At 34.7% G+C, this 16845-nt stretch overlaps 1 protein-coding gene across 1 annotated transcript in view; it reads left to right on the top strand.

The window, feature by feature from the left end:
* The first annotated feature begins 4716 nt into the window (after positions 1-4716).
* Positions 4717-16845, top strand: part of csrnp3 (cysteine-serine-rich nuclear protein 3) — a 46923-nt gene continuing 34794 nt past the window's right edge. Inside the window, exons 1-2 of the mRNA XM_015358981.2 lie at positions 4717-4974; positions 7965-8035. The gene's annotated coding sequence lies outside the window, so the exon portion shown is untranslated. The remainder of the gene's footprint in view (positions 4975-7964; positions 8036-16845) is intronic.

Below are 16845 nucleotides of genomic sequence, written 5' to 3'. Positions count from 1 at the left end.
CTTAGCCAAAAGAAAATCCATTTGAACTTTAACCTTTCAAATTCTGAAAAAATCCCGGAACACTGTGTTGAAACCACTTGTTGGAAAAAGGGACTAAATCACAATTTCATGCATCTTACTGGACCTTCATACATCTGCTCTATAATCAATTAACCTTCAGCAATTTAGAAAGCAACACAAGCTGCAACGTTTTTTAAAAGCCTTCTTTTTGCTTCCCGGGCTTATGACTTCACCGCTGAGCTGTAAGGCATTGCTCATTCTAGCACTTGCTGTCGTTTTTGCTTCCCACTCAGCAAACATGATGTACCTGACAGAGAATTAGAAATAAACCAAGCTGGGTTATAAACTACGTCAAAAAATGACACTAAAAGCTATGAAAATTAATTAACGATGATTGGAACACCAATTTAAGATTATGATGCCAAATTCGTAAACTATACTGCTGTGGTAGCTCACTGCGTCCAGCTCTGTGGTACTGCATTTTGTACTGTGGTAGAATGAAAAATAATCATGTAGGTTGAAGGCCTTCTTGATGCTGCTGCTACACTTGGTGTTTTATAAATGAACATGAGGCAGTTTCCTTTACAAATATCTAGAACAAGCTATCTGAAAATTCCTGCGTGTCATATAAATAGCTATGACCAAAAATAAACTCCACGGAGCTTGAAAACATACAGACCAACATTAAAAAGGATTGACAGCGCTGGAAAAAGCCTCATCCCCCACACTCGATAAGTTATGTCAAAGTAGGACGACTTCTAAATACTTTCTTCAGTGTTTTTTCTCACTACTACATATTTATTGTCCACAACACATTTATGGTTGCTGTTATTATTTATTATATTTGTAATGTATTGTCTACATTATGTGATGTTGTCTGTTGTACTGTGAATATCCCTAGTGATCAGCACAATTAAGAATTACAACGTACATGTAAGTATGGCAATAAACTATTCTACTCTCTCTCTACTCTACTCCTGTTCATATTACTTCTGCTCATCAAGTAATTTGCACTTGATTTGCAGTAGAATACCAAACATCAGTGTTCCTGCCAAAGCCTGAACGAACGTGACTACAATTTCATCCACAGCTCATAAAGTGTACAATAGCAACTTTGGATTTCATGGACAAAATCTAAAGGGGAATTTTGTCTGTAAAATCAGAAATAGCTAATTTTCCCAGCTAAAATGAAGAAATGCACCAATATTAAAACAGGTTATAATAAATACTACATAGATTTAAAATTCAGGAAAATCAATGGTGTCCTATAGGTCAATTGCTGATGATGAGTGTTTAATTTGTGTTTTATATGCTTTAGCATATTTTATACATTATATTTACGCCATCTGGAATAAATGTATATTTATGATTTTCATTGACTGAATTGATTGTAATTATTAAAAAAATAAGTCAAACGATCCATGAAGCGTGTACATATGTATACTGTGTGTAGTATGTACAGTATATTGATGATGATGTTATCCGGTCAGTCGGATCCGACTCTCGGCGATTCTATGGGCCATCTTTCGCCACGCTTTCCGGTCTTGGACTTTCCCTTTCAGCTGTTCTATGCCTAAGCCAGTGTCCGTTTTGATGGCGTCGAGCCACCGCGTTCTTTGGCGCAGTATAATACTCTCATACAATAGTGGGTTTTGGGGCAGAAAATGCGTAATTCATGATTCAAGGCACATTTTTCAATTTCAGACACCCCTTCCCCTCTATTAGTCTGCTATTAGTCCATAAAACCAATGATTTACTGTGTAACTTACTGTGTTACCTAGAGCACTTTATTGTATTTTCGTATGAGTATGCTTTTTTTTTACATTCTGTTGCATGTGTAAAGCGGGTGCACATTTTAGTAGCTTTCAGATTTCACATTTTGGAGGGGTACAACATCCCACTGAATACAAGGCTGAATAATGTGATAAGAGTTCTACTTTCTAAAATACACATTTAACAGAATAGGTCAGGTACAGTATAGCGCGCTTTGTTTCAAAATAAAGCACTGCCCTCTGCTGGACATTGATAAACAAATCGGCCAAGGTTATTTCTAGTCTCCACATAAAACCATGTTCCATAGTTTGACCTCTACTTTCCCCCTCCACATTGTTTTAAGTCATTAAAATTCCCTGAGAAAATACAATAATATGTAAAAGATAATATTTTTCTTATTATGTACCAGAACTAATCATGTTGACATTTCTACCATTGCACTTTATCCAATTTGATTTTTCATTTACAAACATAATTCTTGAAATGGAATTGGAGGGCTCTCCAAAACTCACAAAGGAGACATATGCTATATATTTCTGTGTATATCTGTGTATAATCGGTACCAATTATATCACTTATTTTATAAACATGAAACAAACCAACTGTGATTAAACAGATGATTTTGAATTAAAGAATTTAGAGATAATTTTTAACAAAGATTTCTGCTGTCAAGGACTAGACTTCCTTTAGTTGATCAAATAATTTAAAAGAGCAATATTTTGCAAGTGTTCTCAATGCAAAAAGAAATGCTGACTCATAATGATATATTAGGCTGGCAAGACTGGGGCTTCATTGGACCACAGTTGGAGAGTGGTTTAGGGTTCATCATTCTGGCAAAATGGAAACATTAGTTACATGAATGTTGAAATGAGGAATGACCATTCTAATTTGTGAAAGTCCTCTGTCTCTGCATGGCTTCATTCTAACTCAGCTCTCATACTGTAGATCTAAATCAGCTCATTATTGGCTTAATGGACCAATTTAGATTCTCCTATTTAGGTGCTGATGTTTTGAGCACACCTGGAAAAGCTGCAGACAGCCTGACCCGTCAAGATCAAGATTTCACATGCCTTTATTGGGAATATCATCCATGTGCTGGAAGGATGGGGTTGTGATCTCAAGTACACTAAATTAAAATAATGCAAACGGAATAATTGGAACATTGTTTGTGGTAAAATATTTGCTGCACAATCTGTACTTATTCGCCTGTAAATCGCATTATACAGTATTAGTCATTACAGTGACTAGTGACCAGGGAGGGACAGTTTATCACAATTCTCGCAAACTTTCTCTCCCGCCTGTGGTGACACAAACAGTTTGCAACGACATGGCAAGCATGCAGTACTTTCAGAAAGTTTACTATATTATGCTTAATTCGAAATGTGTAAATTTTTTTGCAATATTTTGTTACTAAGATTTTAAGATCCGGCCTGAGAAATTGGGACTTCTAATTTACTTCTGGGAAACTTGGCCCTGGTGTGTCTGCTATGTGATGGAATGGCATCCCGTCCAGTGTGTACCCAGCCTTTTCCCTGTTGCTTGCAGGGATATATTCTGCTCCCCTTTGACCCTGAATTAGATGAAGCAGAAAAGGGATGGATGGAAATTCGACATTACCCTAGCTATTTTAGTTTACCCAGTGATCAGTTACATCAAACTGGTTGCTCTTGCAACACATTTGCTGCTACTGTACATCTAAATGTTTCTATTGGTTTTATTGCAGACACCTAAAATGGCCTCCTGTGTGAAAAATTAATTTATATTTAAGTGCAGATGGGAGTTGTATGCTGTATATTCATTTTAAACTAAATTGAACTGCAATTTAGCTTTAGCTCACAACCACAAATTCACCTAATTTCAGTCACCCGTCTATAGACTATACTGTGTTGTTCCCATGTCTTCCAGTTGACTAATCGTTTATCCTGTATACAGAAATTGGGGATGTACTGTACTAATAATTTTCTCACATTTTTAAGGGCGGTGCCATTGACACTGCCACATAGAGGAGAAAATTAAAAACCTGAGATTAATTAGGGTCTGAAGAATTATTCTATTGAATTTTCCACAGCGCAAACATTAGTTGCCATCTCACCTTGCAACTCACAACTGGCAACCCACTGAAGCAAAGCAGATGTGAGCCTGGTCAGTACTGCACCTGGATGGGGAAAGCTAAGGCTACTGCTTCAAGAACTGTTAATTGGGCCAGCAGGAAGCGCTCACCCTGCGGTCTCTGTGGGTCCTAATGCCCCAGTATAGTGACGGGGACACTATACTGTAAAAAGGCGCCGTCCTTCCGATGAGACGTAAAACCGAGGTCCTGACTCTCTGTGGTCATTAAAAAGCCCAGGGCGTTTCTCGAAAGAGTAAGGGTGTAACCCTGGCGTCCTGGCCAAATTTCCCATTAGCCCTTACCAATCATAGCCTCCTAATAATCCCCATCTATGAATTGGCTTCATCACTGTTCTCCTCCCCCACTGATAGCTGATGTGTGATGACCGTTCTGGCGCACTATGGCTGCCGGTGCATCATCCAGGTGGATGCTGCACATTGGTGGTGGTGGAGGAGAGTCCCCATTATCTGTAAAGGGCGTGAGTGAAGTGTCCAGAAAAGCGCTATGTACTGTAAGTGTAAGCAATTCTTATTATAAATTAAACATTTTAATAAGGTGGGGGTGCAAAATACACCAAAAATGCCAGCCGTCAGTGTATACTATACATAGCCTACAGTGTACACAGAAATCTTAACGTCCCTGTATCGTTTTCCGATTTTTCCATTGAAAACGCAGCTACATTATACTGTACGCACTGACTCTACAGCACAAAAGCTGCATTTCCTGGTGCCAGTCCGAGTCGAATCCCCCTTCTTTTAATCCATGTGGGAACGATTGGCTGAGTGAAGTCACGTTGTTGCTGTTACTCTGTGAGACTAGCCCTGCACCACTGTTTCTAATAGCAGCCGGAAGAGCTGTTCTCCTACTCACGCAAAGTGTGTGGATGCAGCATCTGCCGGTTCGTACTGTACGTTTCACATCTAGATACGGTTTACCTAGAAGCTGCTTTTGTAGTGTTTGTGCATTGAAGCAAATCGTATTGTGCACGCAAGAAAAAGTAAAAGACGAATATCAGTAGTCAATAAGAAGAAAATTCTGCTACCATCTAATCATATGTGATCATTGTGCGGGTGGTTGTACTGTTGTAAATGGTAAGTGCCTGATTCCTTGGTTTTCATTATTATCTAGTTTATTGGTATCAAATCGTGTGGTGCGCTCTCTGTTCTTGTTCTGTGAGACGAAATAACCGGTGTCTTTTTTTTCTCTCTCCTGCGGCAATACAATAATAATTGCTGATCTTAACGGGATGCATCGTTAGAGCGACTCATAGTCGTCTATTGCTCACAAAAAAACAATAAGCCGGTTTATCATCGGTCATTATATGGTTGCATTAAATATATTTATTCCCTTTATTTTTTTTCATTTATTAAACTAACTCAGATCCATGATATTACAGTAGACATGTCCGTTATTTTTTCCCCCTGAAATGTAAGTTGTTACATTTACAGTAGATTATAAAATTGTAATTAATCTTTTGTTTTTGTTTCAATTGTAAAATATATGATATTTCAGTATCATGTAAAATAATTATAATGCACAAAACAAATATCTTGCCTATGAATACATGTATATACTGTAGTTTTTTTTCTGAGCTTTTATTTTCTCTTATGCTTACAGTACATATTTAGTTTTTAACATGCTGTTTTGACCTCAATTTCAAATAATCCATTTATCCATCTTTGATTTTATGTTAAAAGTCTTGCAAAATCCAGAGACACACTAATTTTGCACTTTACCCATGTATAGAATTATTTGGGGCTTTCAAGGTGAACTTCCAAAGACTTACAAAAACCCTTGAATGCCCCTCATACGGATAAGTATGGTTTGCTTCTTTGAAGGCATCCTACCTTGAAATATAAAATTGAAAAAATCAATTTGCAATAAAATACAATTAAAACATATGACATAATTATTTAAATGTGTTTTATCAACCCAATTAATTGATATAACATTTATTAAAGAAATCTGATGCTTTAAATATGTACAGTAGTTAGTTCACTTTTTATATACAGTATACTGTATGTCACATACCGTATTATCAATAATATCTGAAAGGGATGTGAAGTCCATGAGTCGCAGATGGTCAGTTTCTATCATAGCTGTCCATACGTTAACTGGTCACATCCCGGCAGTAGTTTCAAAATTACCACTACATTTAAACCTGCGTTTCCCTTTGAATATGCTATCAGAAATGCAGCTGGTGCAATTATAACGTTTAACAAACTAATCACCATAAAATGGATTGGATTTCTTCTTTCAGGTTAAAAGTTAACCACGAGCAACCGGAAAAAGAAAAAGAATTACACAGTATTTATCATGAACATTGTGTAAACTATTAACCCTTATTTGTGCAGATCCACAATAATTCACTCTATACAGTTAGGGTTACAGTAGATAACTCCTGATAGCAATTTTTATCAGAGCTACATTGTCTATGGAAAACTCCTTTTCAACTGAGCACGAAACAGAATTGTTAGCTTCCATCAGCAATCTAGTGAGGAACCACTACTGAAAGCTGTATTAAGCTCTCTGACGTGACAGAGTTGGCCCCTCTGCTTCCCTCAGGAGGCAATTATTTATCTCCTAACTAAGGTGAGCAACAGCACTGGGCTCCATGAGTCATTAAAAATGAATAGCAGTGGTGCTTTCACTGACATCGCGCATGAAATCTCTTGATTCTTTTTTTTTTTAGTATCACAGAGGGTATTAACATTCTCATTATTTTTATTGTAATTAAAGATCCTTGATGTTTTTCTACCACATTGCAGTTTTTTTTGTGTGGAGATTTTTGTGGCATTTTATTTTGAATTCCAAAATAAAATTATTTAAATAAAAGGCTAATGTAACAAAACTGTATATGTGATTCCAAACTCATGCGAAAACATGCAGAAGAAGTCTTTGCATTTTAACCATTTTGTATAGGTACCTCATCATTATCAAAGAACTAATCAGTACAGTAACTAATTATTATCAAACAAAATAGCTGAAAGAGTAACTGATTAAATGTACTTTCCCTTTGTTTCAATACCTGTGAATATTTAAAATAGAGTATTAAAATCTCAGCTTTTGCTTTCAAGATTTAGTTTTAAATGTACTGTAGGACTGGATTAAATTAAAACTTCAAACTACTAACTGATCAGACATTTATTACATTTAAATTTCGACATTCTTGTAATTATTTTACAATTCTTTTAAGATTGTAAAGCTTTCTTATTATTCTTGGTTGTAATGGAAAGTGATTGCTGTAGTTTAGCTTCCATGGTGTAAGTCTACCAGATCGATGAGAAGAATTCAGAAGCCTTAATGTATTACATATTTCAAAATATATAATGTGCTGGTAGGGGCTTATCACTGCCTTCAGGTTTTGAAGGGAAAAAATGAATGCATAAGAATAATAGTTTAATAATTGTATTCAATTTATATTTTTATCCTAAAGAATCCCAAGGTGTTCTACATGTAGAAGGGGTCCCATTTAATCCACCATTATAGTGCAGCACCCACCTACTAGGTGACACATGGCAGCCAATATGAACCAACCCCTCTGTAGTATAGATCACTTTGAGAAGTAAGAAGCTACAGGGTTATTTAAATTAAGGGTGGATTTGAGGAAGGTCAAATTGTGCAAGCCCAGAGCAGAATCCAATCTGGCTTCTTAACATCCCTACTCCTACGAACAGAACCATGGAGTCTTTAATGACTAAATAGTCAGGATGTTGATGTAAGGGCTCCACTGAAGGATGTTACTTCCTTCAGCGCATGTTCCCTGGTCTCCATACTAAGGTGTTGGTTTGGAATAGTGCCATATTCAGGTCCATCATCACCACTTGCAGTCACATCCTGGTTTTCCGTACTGCACATTCCAGTACTGTACTGACCAGGCCCACTCTTTTCTAGGTCCTGAGATCTCGTAAGATCAGGGTAAAAGATGGTAATGTGACATGGCTCTGGCTCATCGCACCCTTTCATTTTACTTGAAATCCGATTAACACTTCGTTCCGTTGTCAGGTGTTTTTGCTTACATAAACACATCCAATGTCTGTTTCAGTGAATCATGGAATATCATATTCTTCTTGTCTTACAGGACAGTGACGCTTCTGCGGCATGTGACTTCAGATTCTGACGTATTTGCCATAAATGATTTTGCTGTGTAAGGCAAGTGCATTTTTAAAGTATCCTGTAGTTGGTGTCCTGTTTTTTTGCCGATTAAAAGTCTAATGTGGTAATATCTCGTTACTATGTTCAATCTTGGATGAAGTGTGACTTACTTTAAAATACTAAGAAAGAGCTGATGAGCAGCTCCAGCAAATAATTTTTAAAAAGGACCTGATTTAAACTCTTAAGGGTTTTACTGCTCAAGGCTTTAGTGGTTATACCATATGTGTAACCAACTGAAAATCTGAAGTTCAAGTAAAAGTGTGTGCCTCTTGCATTTTTGAAATAGTTGGATCGGGAAACCTCAAACTGTTGGCAAAGCATCTGAAATTGCACAGGCCAGTGTGCACAAATAGCAGTCAACTGCAAACTGAACTCCTGTTAAAGACATATCTGTTTGATATTATGTAGTACAGTACATTGAGTAAGAATCAGCTTAATTTCTTGAAATATTTTTTGTTTTATTGTTGTTATCTTGTTTTATTTAAGATAACCATAATTGCCAAGTACTGAAGTTCATAAAATGAGTTATGCTGGAAAGAAATGCATCCACTCATTAAAACTGATGCACAATGTGGCTTAGACAAATTATTTGTAAACTAATTGTTCTGTAATAACAATCAGGTTTTAGAAATTAGTTTTAGACTCAAATTCTTTTTTCCCCTTTTGAAAGCTACAGTAGTCCATGTCTAACATATTTCCTCAAATTAGGAGAAGTGTCAGTTCGTGACAGTCTTCCTGTTGTTTATTCACTCAATATTGTCACTGTCCACTATATTAAAATATTAAAGACTTGTCAATAACAAGGTGTCAGAAAAGGAAACAGCAGCACACGTTGAGGAAAAAAAAACAAACTCCAGTGAATACAGTAGAAAAGCAGATCTGGACGCCAAGCCAAATGTAAACTTACTGAGAGAGAAAGACAGTTTCATAATGCTGATGGGGCTGACCAGGGATTTACTGAAAAAAAATTCCAGTCAAAAATGGTTGAAAAATTTAAGACAATAAATAAGTCTTGATGCATCTCATTGTTTCCTTTATGTACATTTGAAATTTTGTTGTTCATTTTCTGCAGCTGTTTAAATTGGGTTCTGTATATCTTTTTGACATCATATGTGATGTCAGTAGTTGTGCAATCTGGGACACCATTTATTTTTTTAAATATGTATTTCACATTTGAATATCTATACATATATTCAATATAGTGTCATAGGCACCACGCTACTGAATAATTTCTCACCCATTTTCACTTGATTCCTCTTATGACACATACTGTATGATGATATTTTAGAAGATTTAGAATTACCCAGCAGAAAAATAAAATCAATCTTGAAATTCAACGACCCCATAGGTTTTAACTGTTTTTTTTTCACATTTATTTCCTTTTCAGTCTGTTATGATATTTCTTTTTCCCCAGTGTTCTCTCCACACATGGGCAGCTTTATTACAAAACTGTCTTATTTATCACTGTAAATAAATCCATCAAACCTTTTCTGCCTACAATTAAAGTTTTTTTTTTGTCAGTGAAAGAAATTAAGGTAGCAGACTCATAGAGGTTTGAAGAAATAGGAGTACTGGGACAGTTATAATGCGCTGGTTGAACAGGAAAACACCAAAACCGATGACATCGGACTTGTTTTAAAAGGGAATTTCACAATTTTCTTCTCTTAATGCTAATCACCAATGGCACTTATGATGCTCAGTAGCTACATACTGTATATTACTACATTGTACATGCTGGGAACATTTGTTCTTAACAGTAGATAGGATTTTCGTAGAAACGTTTATTATCTTAAAATCATAAATTGCCATATTCCTTAAATGGGCTCTTATTTGAAATCACTTTTCAAATTTGATTTTGCAATTAATTTTCCTGTTGAAGGATTTGCTAATGTAATGAGAAGTTGCTATTCAATGCTGTGAAAGCCACTCCAAGGTTGCATTTCAATGTTGCATCGATAGTACAACATCTGCTTTTGTTGTACTCATTTGTGTAGATCTGAAACACAAATGAAAGCAAATTTTTTAAAGCTCTTTCCTTTTCTTCAATGCTATGGCTTTCTGCCCATCTATATGTTTATCTAGCTTGTAATCATTCTGCCTGTAATAAAGGCCAAATGAAAATAAGAGGCTGCCAGTGTATTTTTTATTTCAGGAAGAGAAATCCTTCTCTCTACAGTTAAATACAGTAGCTTATATAGGTCGGTCATAAGAAGCATGTTCAGATACATAGAGTAGTTTCATATACTGTATAGTATTTTTATATACTGTATACTACCTGTACATCATCACCCGTATAATCCTTTGTTTCTGTATTTGTTATATCCTTTATATTTGATTATCTCTTCTCTTTGAGCTAATTTTGTGTCTACAAAAACATTCTGGACATGATATATTGGATAATGATTGTGTTTCTCAAACATTATACAACTTGGTTTTTCGATAAGAAGCTCTGATTCTTAATTGGAAACGCTGGTTCGTCTCATTTCTTTCCTTGTATAGAACACATGGAAATCTGCTATGATCTGCTATGTATGAATCCAGTGACTACATACTGTACATTAATCCATTTTTTCACTGGATAGCTGTGGATTTCTAAAATTGTAAACTTTATATACATCAAACCCCGTTATTTCAACACTGTCTTGATATCTGATTAGCATTTGCTCCTGCAAGCATGACTAAAACCAAAAAAGGTCCAAATTACTTCCTTTTGTTTGTAACCTTTTCTTTTTAGTTTGTAATTGCATCTAGATTTATCTAAAATGTAGTGAGAATTGAACAGGTATAATGGCTTTAATATACCACAAGGCTGCTTATATTACAAAAACGTGTATTTTTTTATTGTGTTGTTCACAATGACCAGACAGTTGTTCCATATGACCGGACAGTTAGGCAGCCATTCTTCTATAGTAATAAAACAAAACTGTAAATAACATAATATTCTTAAGTACTTCTTAATAAAGAATACATCTTTAAGGAGTCAGTTGTTTTAGTTATTCCAGTAACAGATTGAATTCCAGGTTTCAAAGGGTGATATTACATATTGTTTTTAAAATTACTCTTCAGGTCTTTCTTAACATGTGATCTATGCAGTTGGATAGCTGCCATAACAGTTTAAGATGCAGGCAAAATTAATTTTTCCATTCTGTAGGAACGGACTGAATTCATGCATGATCGAAAAGGTAGCACAATGCCTCATTCATATACAGATGTAAAACACAATGCAAAAGGTCAGACGTTAAATCGCAAATCAAGTGGGTCTGCAAAATAAATTGTAGAGTTAAAAGTGAAACGTAGGAGCCTTTCATGTAAGGCAGGTTTGATAAAATAAGAATGTACCGTTCCGTAGCCTGCTTGCCTCTAGGCAAAAAAAGGTAGAATGACCTAATCTATTCGTAAGTGCTTGAAGTTTACAGAAGCATACTAATGTAAGAAGATTCAGTGAGGATATTTTCATAATTTTACAGCATTTTATGAATGGAAACGTTTAATATATCTGTCTGGTTTCTTTGACTCAGCCATTTAAAAATGGAAGCAAGTGACTACTTCAAATAGTGGCATTTTTAAGATCATCATACAGCATGATTTAGCCTTTTACAGTCTAAAACACTGCAACAAAATGTAATTTTGAACTAATTTTAAAACAAGCAGAAATGCTTGTCTCTAAGACTGCACGTGAATTAAACTGTTGTGCATTGCTATGGAAATGTTTGTAAATGGAGATTATTTTTGCAGTGATGATATTCAGAATGCATCTGGACGGCCTATATGCTTCCCAAAACAATGATTTTAATGTGGTGCTTAACCACAAAAGCTGTGGTTTCAGTGTTACTGTTCTGGCCCCTTTCTGTCATGGCATGTTGCCATGGCTGCTGGAAGGAATTTTCACTTTGTCTCAAGCATATTACATGCTAAATCCTAAAGAAAGCACACACTGTTCTTAATAAGCAATTGTGAGCCTATATAGATAACCGTGTTAAAAAGCTCAGGCAGAAAATGTGACCGTTCGATTAATTCCATTTCAAGGTTTCATTAGCAATTATTTTTGTAGGCTTTCTGTGCACAATTGTATATGTTGATTTGATTTATTACAATTTAACACTTAAGATTTAATACATTTCCTTGGAATTAAAGGGGAGATTTATAGTAATCGTGTTCACTAAGTAAGAACGATGCTATCAAGGGTTTCAGCTCTTCTCACCCTGACTGTTCTGTGTGAAATACTTTAAATGAGGGACACTAAAAAGATACATTTCTTCTGTGTATTTCTAGATTTCTAGATGATGTTAAAAATATCTGCTATAACTCTATTTTAAGTTAGATATTTGGTAACAATTTTGAACATTTTGCTGCATTTATCTCCCAAACAAAGAAATAGAATTTGATACAGGCTATCATATAAAGCATGAAAAGTACTGTAAAGTGTTAATGACTTTCACACCTGAAGTACTGCTCCACTGTAAATATAGAGGACTTGACTCCTGGAAAACACACCTTGGATAGCAATGAATGCATGAATTAGCCAAAAATGAATATGTCACAACTCATTATTATGCATAACATAAGATAAATCTTCTACAAGGACTAGCATTCCCCATACAGTATTAATATACTGTGTGATTAGGTATAAGCAGTCAGTTTTTGTACATTACCAGAATGAAATACAAATTTTCTTTGTGTGGACGGGGGAGATATTGTTTTTTGATCAGAGAAAACCTTACTACGATCGAAACAGACAAGGTATGCTGAGATGAGGATAGATCATGCTGAGAACCAGTGAAAAACAGAAAGGATCTCTAACCTCTCCCCTCAATTAACTTAATTATTTCTCTGGGCTCCTTGTGAAAGAAAAAAATCTTCATTGATATTCAATGTAGCAGCTTTAAGAGGTACAGTCCTGAATCTAATACAATTTATCTGCAGAAATGGAGGTAATAATAGATGTAATCTGATTATTTGATACAACAAGATGTAAAGTGCAACAAGGGTTTAAATATTCTCAAATCTTTAAACACAATGTCCTGATAGTGGGTTTTTTCTCAGTTCCTTTTTTAGATTTGTCATTCTTGTCACGGATCATGCAGACATGATTCTGTTTTGAATAATATTTCCAATTTGTCTTTATTTCTTTAATAATAACCTTTAATAATCTTACTCTTTGTCTGAATAGTTTGCAGATATCAGTTTTCATATTTTGCTTAGTATGTTGGTGTGTCTGCTTTAAAATAGAAGCCTCCAAGGTACCTTCAAAGGCTTGTGTTTCTAAGCAAAGTAATGTCTTAAAGCCTGTCTAAACAGCATTACAGAAGGGGCCTTAAGACATGCTACATACAGTACATGCACATATATTACAGCAACTGCTTAAAGATTTATTGTAACAATTTACAGGAGAAAAATCTGTCAAACAGAGTGTTGCTTTCAGCCATGAAAAGAAATTCTTTTTTGATGCTGAAATGGCGTTAATTTATGTGCAGGATGCAGACTTTTAATTGGCTTTTTTATTTTTTTATTAAATTGGCTGCCAAATATTCCACAATAAATGAGCTGGTATTTACTTAGATGTTACATTTCTCTGGGCAGAAAGGAGCCTGCTTAATATTTCATTTAGGCTTATTTAGTCTAGTATTTGTTTTCTTGCAAAAAGTAATTAATTTTTTTAATGAACAAAGCTTAAAACGCTCACATGAGATGTTTTAATTTAGTAGTAGTTTTTGAGTTTCATGAATTGAGTTCTGAACTAAGGAATTCCGTCTCTTTGTATGTTTTTCTTAGGAAGCCAACATGACAGAAGTTTCTTCTGTAATTCGGTCTCTTCTGTAGCAAGAACATGAAAAGCAAAGTCTTTCATTTCATTTTCAGTAACTTTTATTTATAGACCAAGGTTACGTTTATTTAGTTTTTTTTTGGGGGGGAAGGGGTAAAATCTTTTTAAAGAGATTAAACAGACAGCAGATGTAAACAAATCTTCCTTTCTCCCATCACTTTGTTAAAATTGAACATTATTCATTAACATAACTGCTGCACTGTTTAAACAACTGCTGAACATGAATTGCAGGAAGGATGACATATTTTGAGAAATTTAGACTTACACTGAAGAATTTTTTAAAGCAGTTTCTTTGTTATCTGAAAATGTGCTTTTCCTGTAATAGATGAGTAAAAGTCTGAGGAAACTTTGTTAAGAAATTTCCATTCAATCAGAAAAAAAATCTTACAAGTTTGCTATTTAGTATTTCTTTCTTAGTATCAGGGTAACTTTTAACTTGACAGGTCATTCATTTTCTTTTTGTTTGCAGGACAGCCTCAACCCTTAATTAATAAAATGTCAACCCTTAATTAATTAAAATGTCTAGGCGTAAATATTGGTCACAGTACAGGATCTGAAACATAAGGAGTTGTATATTGTGTATTTCAAAATATTTTAAAAAAGAAACCTTGGTGCTAACATAACATATCAAGAAACTCATGCTGTGTTCTAAGTAAATTATGCACAATTTCCTTTGAGTGTCATCAATGAAAATGAAAGATACAAAATTAATATTCTTCCGTGCAACTGTAACTCATTCTGATGTGAGGATTAACTGCAACATTGTTTAATCCTGAATGCTAAGGAACAGCCATGTCATAACTATTAATAATGAAAGAGTAGCCCGCTACTGTTTGAAAGAACATTTGTAAAAATGTACAGTAGGTGCTCAGAATGTCTTCAGTACTGTGGCCAAGCCTTTGCACAGGTGATGCACTACAGTATTTGTTTGGTGTATATACTGTATATATTCTTTATTTTATGTTTTGTTGTGTAGATCTGTATTTCTTTTTTGAAGATAACTGGAATGAAAGAGTGCTGTAAATTGTGTACAAACAGAAGCTTCAAAATACCTGAATGAATATTATGAATGAAATCGGTGCCAGTTTGGCTTCCCATTCTAAATAACAAAAATGACAACTTAATAAGTCATTTGTTACACAATGCTTTACTTTATTCTTCTTGATTTAGTGAAGGTTTTTATGTTCTTCAATTCTCTGTGCAAATTCATTTTAACAGTGATGATTCACAAGATAAATTGCATTTTCCATGCTTTACAATACACAATGCTACTGATACCACTTATAAAGATGGTCTTTTCATTCTCGATGAGCATTATTTGTAATACCTCATGACCTATATGTTGTCTTAAGTTGTTACTTTTAAAATAATTAAAGAAACAACAAATGTGAGTGATTCTGCAAGAAATCATTCATAGCATGAATTAATTTTAATCTGCTGTACAATTAAAGTTGTTTCACAAATGTATCCTTGATAAAAATGATTTGATGTCTCTGGAGAGATATCTATTTATTCTACCTTAATGTATTTTGAGCTTGTGTTACGTTAATAAGTGCCATGATTAACATGAACATGAAAGCAAAAGATCCAACAAGGAACCTAGAGAGCCTTTGTTTTTAACCAGTAGTGCCTTAAAAATCTCTGAATACAATCTGAGAAAATAAAGGCAGATTCAGTCATTCTATGTTTTTAAAGATGGCATCCCTATCAAGCCTAATGAACATAGATTTCAACTTGTTTTAGCAGAGAATAAAAAAATTTAATGGTAACCAAAGTGTAACTGTAAATATGTATTGCAGGGCATTAGCTTAAATTAGATTCTTGTGGTGTTCAAGAAATATGGGAATCGTGTTTAATTTTTAAGCCAAGGATCAGTAAAAGGTTTAATTTTCAGGTTGAAAACCCTTGCTGTTATTTTCCATAGAATAAATTCTCAACAGATGTTTCCCATCATACCAGTGCAGTTCTTTCTATGGCTTGTATTGCTATGGCAACCGCAGTTTTAATGTGAGAAAACTGTATGGTAAGATAGCTCCTGTAGATAAATATATTTCAGTATGTGTAATAAGGCAGCTGGAGAGACCTCAAATTACTTGTACTATTCAAAAGTAATATGGCCAATTGGTGGTTCCATTAAGTAGTGTGAATTTAGTTTTAGTTTTGACCTTTAAGCATTGTGCATTACGGGTCAGTAGAATGTTTATATCAGTTTCAAGGAATCTTGAACAATTTGTGTTTTTTCTCTTTTGTTTTCAAGCTGAGTTGTTATTTATGCTCCTTTTTTACTTTAAAGGGAAATGCTCAAAATGAAATCTATTACCTAAGAGCTGTGAAGCAACACATGGCACCATGCCACCTTTTTCAGAATTCAATATTACTATTATCTGCCATTGTACTTTTTATTGATGTTTTTGTAGTTATGATTATGGTAAAGCTATTTTATGGATTTAATTTTAATCTCTTTAATTAGCCCATTTTCTGATGTGCATATTTCCCCAAATTACATTCTGAAATCGTTTGATGACATGTTCTGTTCTTTTGTAGCTTTGCCATGAATCAGCTCACCTACTGTACCTAGGTTCAATATCAGTTTTTTAGAAAGAAATCATTGAGCTGAAAAAGCTGAATCGGGGTAAATTAACATGAAGTCGACAAGCAAGTGGCACATTCCCAAGAGAATAAAACATACACATTTTAAATAGAAGGATAATTTTGGAAATGGCTTTGGGGGTAAACGATTGTTAGAAAAATCTGCAGCAAAACTTTGAGATTAATTAATTATTGAGCCTTCATTCTTGTACCCCTGGGCTAAATCCTTATTCTTTGTAGATACTTTTGAACTCTAGCAGACAATGTGAAGGGATTTTTTTTTTCCTTTCTTTAGAATCGTAAAATGTTTAGAGAGCCCTAGTTTTCTGCTGGATCAAAAGGTGCCCACTTAAACACAACAGTTTTGAAATGACTACCAAGACCTAGATATAGA

The sequence above is a fragment of the Lepisosteus oculatus genome, chromosome 12 (assembly GCF_040954835.1).
Source record: "Lepisosteus oculatus isolate fLepOcu1 chromosome 12, fLepOcu1.hap2, whole genome shotgun sequence".
Lineage (NCBI taxonomy): Eukaryota > Metazoa > Chordata > Actinopteri > Semionotiformes > Lepisosteidae > Lepisosteus > Lepisosteus oculatus.
This window is presented reverse-complemented; position numbering and strand designations above follow the sequence as displayed.